This window comes from Myxine glutinosa, chromosome 13 (assembly GCF_964187855.1).
Source record: "Myxine glutinosa chromosome 13, kmMyxGlut1.1, whole genome shotgun sequence".
In the NCBI taxonomy this organism is placed as follows: domain Eukaryota; kingdom Metazoa; phylum Chordata; class Myxini; order Myxiniformes; family Myxinidae; genus Myxine; species Myxine glutinosa.
The window spans coordinates 88,356,583-88,364,082 of NC_136273.1; the positions used below are offsets into that span (position 1 = coordinate 88,356,583).

A 7,500-nucleotide genomic window follows, 5' to 3' on the forward strand; every position below is an offset into this window, starting at 1 on the left:
TTATCCCAGGACAGAACAAACAGAACGCTGACTCACGCGGGGGATGCCAGGAATGGCAGAAGGTGGATGGCTGGAGGGAGAGGGAGAGGTCCAAGGGGGGTCCCGCAGCACAACCGGCGCGTTCAGCAGCCGCCGTTCCTCTTTGGCCCTGCTCCAAACCGCCGTTCAGGCCCCCTTTGGCGGTTGGGTGGTCTTGCGGCTGCGGCCTCCGTCCGCTGCGTTCCCAGGACTTGTCTCACTCGCTTTTCACCACCGACTCCTCACCACCGCAACCAACTGTGACCACTGACCCTCCTTTTGCAACCGACTCAGACCAACTCTTCTCTCTCTCTTTCTCGGTGCGACCAACTCCTCCTCTCTCTCTCTTTCTCCGACCAACCCAGAGTGCATCTCTCTTTCTTCTTCTCCTCCTCAACCACTTCCGGTTGCGCCCTTTTTATAGCGCCCCCAGCGATCACGCCCCCGGCGCTTTGGACACGCCCATCGGGGCGCTCACCTCGGCCCTGGCTGGTCGCACGACCCTCGGGCTCCGCCCCGGACGACGACGGGCGGGCGCGCCCCTCCCCTCCTCTGACGAGGTGGAGACACGCCTTTGTTCCCTGACTCGAGCCTCGTGGTCAATGGCGGTTATTGGAGGGGAGGTGATTGGGAATCGAGGGCTCAGCAATGACGAGAGGGGATGTAATATGGCAATCGAGGGTCGGCAATCACGAAAGGGGGATGTGAAGGAAATGGGGATTTTTGGGGATGGGAATGAAAGGGGATCTATTCTCTTTCACTGGTGCAATGGAGTACTTTTAATTAATGGGAGACACAGCCTTATCCTAAAACACAGAATAAGAGATAACTATCAAAAGAAAAGATATATCGTGTCCTGCATGTATGTTTTTTTATGGACTAACTACGGGAACGCCCTTTGACCTTTATACAACCACAACGGAGGGGGGAGGGGTGATATTTACAACAACCTTTTACAACAACCTTTTACAACATTTTACCACCACAACAAAATAAAAAAACATTCTCATATTCACAACAATATATATAGATATATATAGATAGATATAGATAGATATATATAGATATATATAGATAGATATATATATATATATATATATATATATATATATATATATATATATATATTGTAACGAATGTGGAAACGTTACAATGTGAACGTTACAAAAGTATGGTAACATCCTCGTAATGTAAATAATGGTCGCAGCCGTCCTCCTAGTTAATTCCATGAAACTTACACGCAGGTCACGATATATCTTTTAAATAGTGTATTTCCTTATTCCATGTAGGCTAAATATGTGTTTTCCACTAGATTGACTTTGCATTGTATCAAACAAAATAAGCGTAGGCCCTTCCAATTTCCCCAAAACCTCCCTTCCAATTGCCTTCCGCATTTTGGGCGGTTTTCTTCAACCACCATTGGCCACGAGGTAGGGTTGGGGAAGAAAGGCGTGTCTCCACCTCGTCATAAGGGGGGAGGAGTGAGCCAGCCCTAACGGCCAATCAGCACCGCGGTGAGCGACCCGGTAGGCGTGCCCTCGGAGCCGGCGGCTTGATTTCGCCCGAGGTGATAAAAGCGACTGTAAGGGACTGCTTTACCAGAGGCCTTGGGAGATGACCCTGGGAGATGAGCAAAGAGGCTGCACCAAGAGGAGCGGTGAGATGCGAAACGCTCCAAGCCAAAGAGGAGAGGTACTCGGCAAGGAAACCAGCTTTGGAGAGACGCGCTGAAAGGAGGGAGACGGCTCCACCACAAGAAGAGGAGCAGGTGTGCCGAACCAGCGCGTGACGTCTACCGCAGCGGATACACGACGGAGGGTTTCCCGCCAAAACCACGAGGAATTGCGAGCTGCTGCCTCCCGACTTTGCCTCCCTCTCAAGCAATCCACCTCAAGCCCTACCTGCCTGCATTATCCCCTGTGTAAGTGTGAACGTCCTGTCCTGCTCGTTGTCTTGGGGTTAAGTAAAAATGAATAGTGTAAGTTAACGATTCGCTGTGTTACTGCTTCTTCCATCCATTGCTGTGTGTGTATAATAAATCTGTTCTTCCTCCGTATTCTTCTTCTTCTTCTTTTTCATTCTCTTTCGGTCGCTTTAGAGGTTTCCCGATTGAATATCTGTGGGGCGATCTGGTCAACGTCGGGTGGAATCGGGTTCTAATCGGGGAGTAACTGTTCGGACGCGGTTAAATACACCACCGCTCAGTCAATATAACATCTAAAGCCGCGTCAGTAACAATTGGTGTCAGGAGTGGGATTCGGACCTGGGACTAAATTTGTTAGGCCCAAATTTTGGAACACCAATTGTACTATGAGAGTAACAATTGGTGTCGAGGAGGGAGATCGGACCCGAAATCGGACCCGAAGCGCGCTTAACGCGCTCAAAATTATAAGCTGCCGAAATTTATTTTGTTTTATAAAACCCGAATTTTGAGATCGCGCCATGGACAATCAAGGCGATCGGATGTCGGTGGGGGAAATAGACGGGTTAGGGGTAACCCAGGACTTAGGGAAAGAAAGGGAGGAGGAGAGCAATGAGGAGGCGGTTGAGGGGGTATCAGGCACGCAAAGAGGCGCCTCGCACGAGCACGCGGTAGCCGAGCCCGCTGTATCAGCGGGCTTTAACATGCAGCAGTTCATGGCACGGTTTAGCGAATACATGGCACAGTCGAAGTGCGACAACGAAAAAAGAGCCAGGGAAATGGAGGGAATGGAAAACAGAATGGGGGAGCGACTAGGAAATCAAATCGGGGAGTTAGACAAGAAATTTGGGAAGTTAGACAATAATTTTGAGGAGTTAGACAAGAAATTTGGGAAGTTAGACAATAATTTTGAGGAGTTGGACAAGAAATTTGGGAAGTTAGACAATAATTTTGAGGGGTTAGAGAACGGGATAAAAGAGGTAAAGAATGGGTTAACGGGGGTGGAAAACAGAATGGCTGCCCAGGAGAATCAGTTAGAGGGGGTGAAAAATGGGTTAATGGGGTTAGAAAATAGGATGGAAGGCAAATTGCGGGAGATAGGGGAGCAATCCGCCCGAGAAATCAAACAAATGGGAGAGCAGATAGAGGAGGTGAAAATCGGGGTAGAAACCAAACTGGATGCTCAGAGGGATGAATTGGGACAGATGAGGGTGGCATCTACAAAAGAGATGGAGGAAATACGACGAGGGGTAAGTGAGGAGGTTTCGGGGCTACGCGAGGAGGTAAAGCGAGGTGAGAAGCGTATGGAGAAAGAAGTGAGGAATAATACGGCTAAGTTACAAGGGGGAATAGAAGATCTGACGGAGGAGGTGGAACAGCTGACGGAGGGACAAAAAGAACTAGTGGAGCAGGTTCAAAAGAACACTGCGGTACTAGGAGGGTTAAAGGCGACACAAAAAGAAATTAAAAACGAATTAATAGCGACACAGAGGCAATGTCAGATGGTACGTGAGGAACTGACAATGAGGGTGGACGAGGTGACAGAGATAATGGAGACAAAGGACCGAGAGGTGAGGACGCACATCGAAACGGTTAAGGTAGCCTTAGAGGACGAACTTGAGGAGACGCACCGAGAAATAAAAGAGGTTAAACAAAAATTAGAGGAAGTGGAAGAAGAGGTGAGTGAAATTAAGAAGAGACGGACAGAAACTAAGAGAGAAATAAAGGAGGAGATAGCGGAATATGTGCAAGGTCGGTGCTCAACTCATAATGTGATGCTCACTAACCAAATAAAGAGTTTGCAGGTGGCAAAGGAGGTGCGGAGACGAAGTACGGAGGTGAGTGGCAATGTATATGATGTGAGGAAAGCTTCAGTCGGCTTGGGGATTGGTTTGGATCCGGGTGTTCGTGAAAGGCCGTTGGTGAAGTGTGTGACAGGTCAGGTGTGCGAAAAAAGAGGTGTGCGAGAATGTCCGACCATGGGGTGTGTGAGGAAAAAGTGCACGCCGAGGAGTGAGTGTGCCGTCAAGAGTGAGTTGGTCGAAGCGCGTGTGCGAGGGGGTACATGGAAGCGCGGTGTGGTGAGTGTTACGGAGGAAGTAACGAGAGTGTACACCTGTGGTGAGTGTTACAGAGGATGTAACGAGAGAGTGTACACCTGTGGTGAGTGTTACAGAGGATGTAACGAGGAAGTGTACGCCTGTGGTGAGTGTTACAGAGGATGTAACGGGAGGGTGTGCGCGAGAAAGGTGTGTAACGGACGGGTGCATGAGGAAAGAGTGTGCCGTCGAGAGTAAGGGTGAGTGCGCTGTCAAGAGTGGAGGTGAGAGTAGTGAGAGTGAAACGGAGCGTGAGTTGGTTGTGACAGGTGAGCGAGGATGTACACCTGGAATGGAAGGATGCACACCTGGAATGGTAGAGCGTGTGTGGGGATGCACACTTGAGTTGGTCGTGAGGCACGCGGTTGGGTGTGCGGGTGAGAGCACACCTGTGATTGTCACAAAGGAGGTGACCGAGAAAGGGGCGCGAAGAGGTGTGTTGGTGAGGTGTGCGAGCGACGAATGTGTGCCAAGGTGTTCGGTGGTCAGGTGTGTGACCAAGTCGGTGAGCGGAGTGAGTGTACCGAGGTGTGTTAGAGAAGGTACGACCAAGAGCAGGGAGACGGCTGCATGTATGAGCAAGAAAGGGGTAGCGTATGCATGTAAGCGTCCAGGTGAAGCGTCGACGGTAACCGGTTTAGCGGTTAGGGCGACTTATAGCCGAATCGGGCCCTCGGTGCGCGTCGGGCAGCTTCGCGTGCCGCGAGGACCAGCGGGGATCCGAACCACGGCGGTTTCGAAAGAACCGCCGTACGCGATCCACGCTGTGCCTCGCTTGGAACGGCCGCGTCCGGGCTCCACTAGGCGGAGCGGGCAGCTGGATAGGAAGGGTCGTCATGGCGACCACGTTTTGTTGAGACGTGCCGGCAGGTCGAGATCGGGACATTGGATGGCTCCACGCCGAGGTGGTGCGTGGGATCTCGGCCCGGGTAAGCCCCCGCCCCTGCCCCGAATGCGGGACGCATCCAGCCGCCGGCACAAAAGAATCCGCGTTCATTGCTCGGCTGTACGAAGCCGGGCTGTAGACGTGAATTGGCGCACCGAGAGGATGTAATAAGTAGACGGGTGATGGTGATAGTGATAGTGATTTAAAACGAAATTTATAATAGTGGGTAGGATTGGCAGTAAATGGAAAATTTTTGAATTGGTTGGAATTTGGTAAGCAAAATTTATAGTGAGAGACCCCCGATGTGGTGGGATGGCAAATCCACCATCCCTCACAGGTGGGGGCAAATGCGCAATAGTTTATGGGGTGGCTATGACAACCGAGCCAGGGAGGGCTTGGATAATTGTAGGGATCTAGCGAAGATGACATTAGGTAACGTTAAGATTAGTTAGTGACTGATACCTGTAGTGGGGACGCAGGTAGATTAGTGTGGATTATAATGACGTGGGAGCGCAATAGTTTAAAGGGACGACTGGGAAGCGCAAGTTTCAGAGGGGAGTAGTTAGCTGAGATGATGCCGTGTGTGTGAGGATTGAACAGGTGAGAATTGAACAGGTGTGATTGCACAGGTGTGCAACTGAACAGGTGGATGGAGCAGTGTAGGAGTGAGTGATAGTGATTGTGTATTGTGATGACCAAATGGTCCAGGAAGAAAGGAGGGTGCAGGTGGCACCAGGTGTGAGGGCACAGGTGTGCAACAACAGGTGTATGTGGCTGTGTGGAATAAATGGTAGTGTGGAATATCTGGAGTATTGGAATGGATGGTCGTGGAGTGAGAATGGTGGAAATTGTGGAGTGGAGTGGATGGTGCGAAGGTGTGAATGGGGGAAGAGTGGACCCCCATCACGGATACCCGGGGCGGGTAGTGTAAGTGTTAGGTAGAGGGTACAGGTAAATTGTGGTTGGATATTGGCATCTGTGGTGCGGGTGGCAGAATGGTATGTGGATGGGTGCATTAGTGTTGTGGAAATGGCTGGGCGTGTAGCCTGTTAGTGTGTGTAGTTGGTTTGGGCACTCCACCACTGTGAGGATGTCGGCCAGGTGAGGCCACAGGTGGGCTCTGGGAGCCGGTAGTAGTTGTTGTGGATGGGGCCCGAGGATCCGGAGGACGGACCCGGGTAGCCCAGTGCCAGAGGGCACCGAGTGGGGTGACAGAGCCAGGAGGGGCTGTCCCCAGTTAGATAGGTTAGGGTGAGGAGCAGGTAAGCTCGGGTGGCAACTGCAGTGGTGGAGGTGTGCAGGTGGGTAGACCTGCTGGGAGAGGTACACGTCGCAGCCCAGAAGTTGTGCTAGAGCACCGGGAGATGAATCGGGGGAGTGAGACCCCAAATTGAGAGGCACCACAGTTTGGTCAATGGGAATTGGTTTTTAGAACCCATAGTGTAAGTTGGCCAATGGATTGGCAGGGAGAGACCCCGGGTAGTGTAAAGTGTGTTAAAGTCATTTAGAGGATAGTTAGGATGAAGGTTCTTCTCGCACCATCTGCATCCACTCACCTGAGGTGACAGGTACTCCACACCATGCCATGTTTTGATTATTTTTTTATGATGCAAATGTTTGGATTGTGAGACGCATCATGACGTGGGTGTGACATTGTGCGTAATTCCATCTCTCCCTCCTTATGAGGATTGATGATGAATTGGTGATGGCAAATTTTGAAGTAGAGGGATTGTGGTGACGAATTTGGTATAGGGGAAATATGGGGAAGATGTGACAGTAGTGACGAATTGGTAATGTGTAGATTTTGTACATATGGGGTAAGGGCAAGGGCAAGGGTAGGGTAGGTGACAGGGGGGTGACGTACGGTAGGGACGAGCTTTCTCACTTCGCCCTCCGTACGCATTTCGCCTTGCATTGCCTTATTGACGTGTACCCTTGTGACCTTACCCCTCGCTCAATTGTCTTTCTTTTGTCTCCCACATGACCTGTGCGCCATTGGGTGCCGAGGGGAGCGTGCGTGAGGTGGCCATGGTGCGCCCGAGATTCCCAGAACCAGCATGCATTGCGTTGATGTACCACTTTATGGACCGCTGTTCTGCGGCCAAGTACCACTTGATGGACCCCAGGTTCTGGGGCAGGGCACCTCTGTTGGAGACCGGCCATAGTGGCCAGGGAATCTTGCTTGCGGACCTCGGTAAGGTGGCACCTATGCCAAACAGGTGGACCACCCTTAGTTGGCCCCTGAGGCCCTAAATAAAAATGGACACAAGTTGTGCTTTTTATTATTTCCAACTAGGCCGCATGAAGCCAGAAGACGTCGGGAAGAACATCGGCCCAGCAGAGAAAGAGAAGACCACCACCAGTTGTTTTGTTGTGTTTATTATGAACCATGGTGACTGCGCACCGGGTGGTGCTTTTGGTGCTTTGTGGTGCTTTTGGTGTTTTTGGTGCTTTTGGGTGCTTTGGTGGTATTGGTACTGGTGTATCGATGCAATGCGTGCTGTCTCCTCCCTCCCAACAGGAATTTCTTTTTCTTGTTCCCTAAGAAAAAAGAAAAAAAAAACACACAGGTCCTG

The 7,500-nt window shown here is 50.9% G+C and overlaps 1 protein-coding gene across 1 annotated transcript in view; it reads left to right on the plus strand.

Annotated features, from left to right (window-relative positions):
* The window catches only part of LOC137438397 (transcription elongation factor A protein 1), a 47,443-nt gene that overhangs the window by 2,623 nt on the left and 37,320 nt on the right, over positions 1 to 7,500 (plus strand). The gene's annotated exons all lie outside the window — the stretch shown is intronic.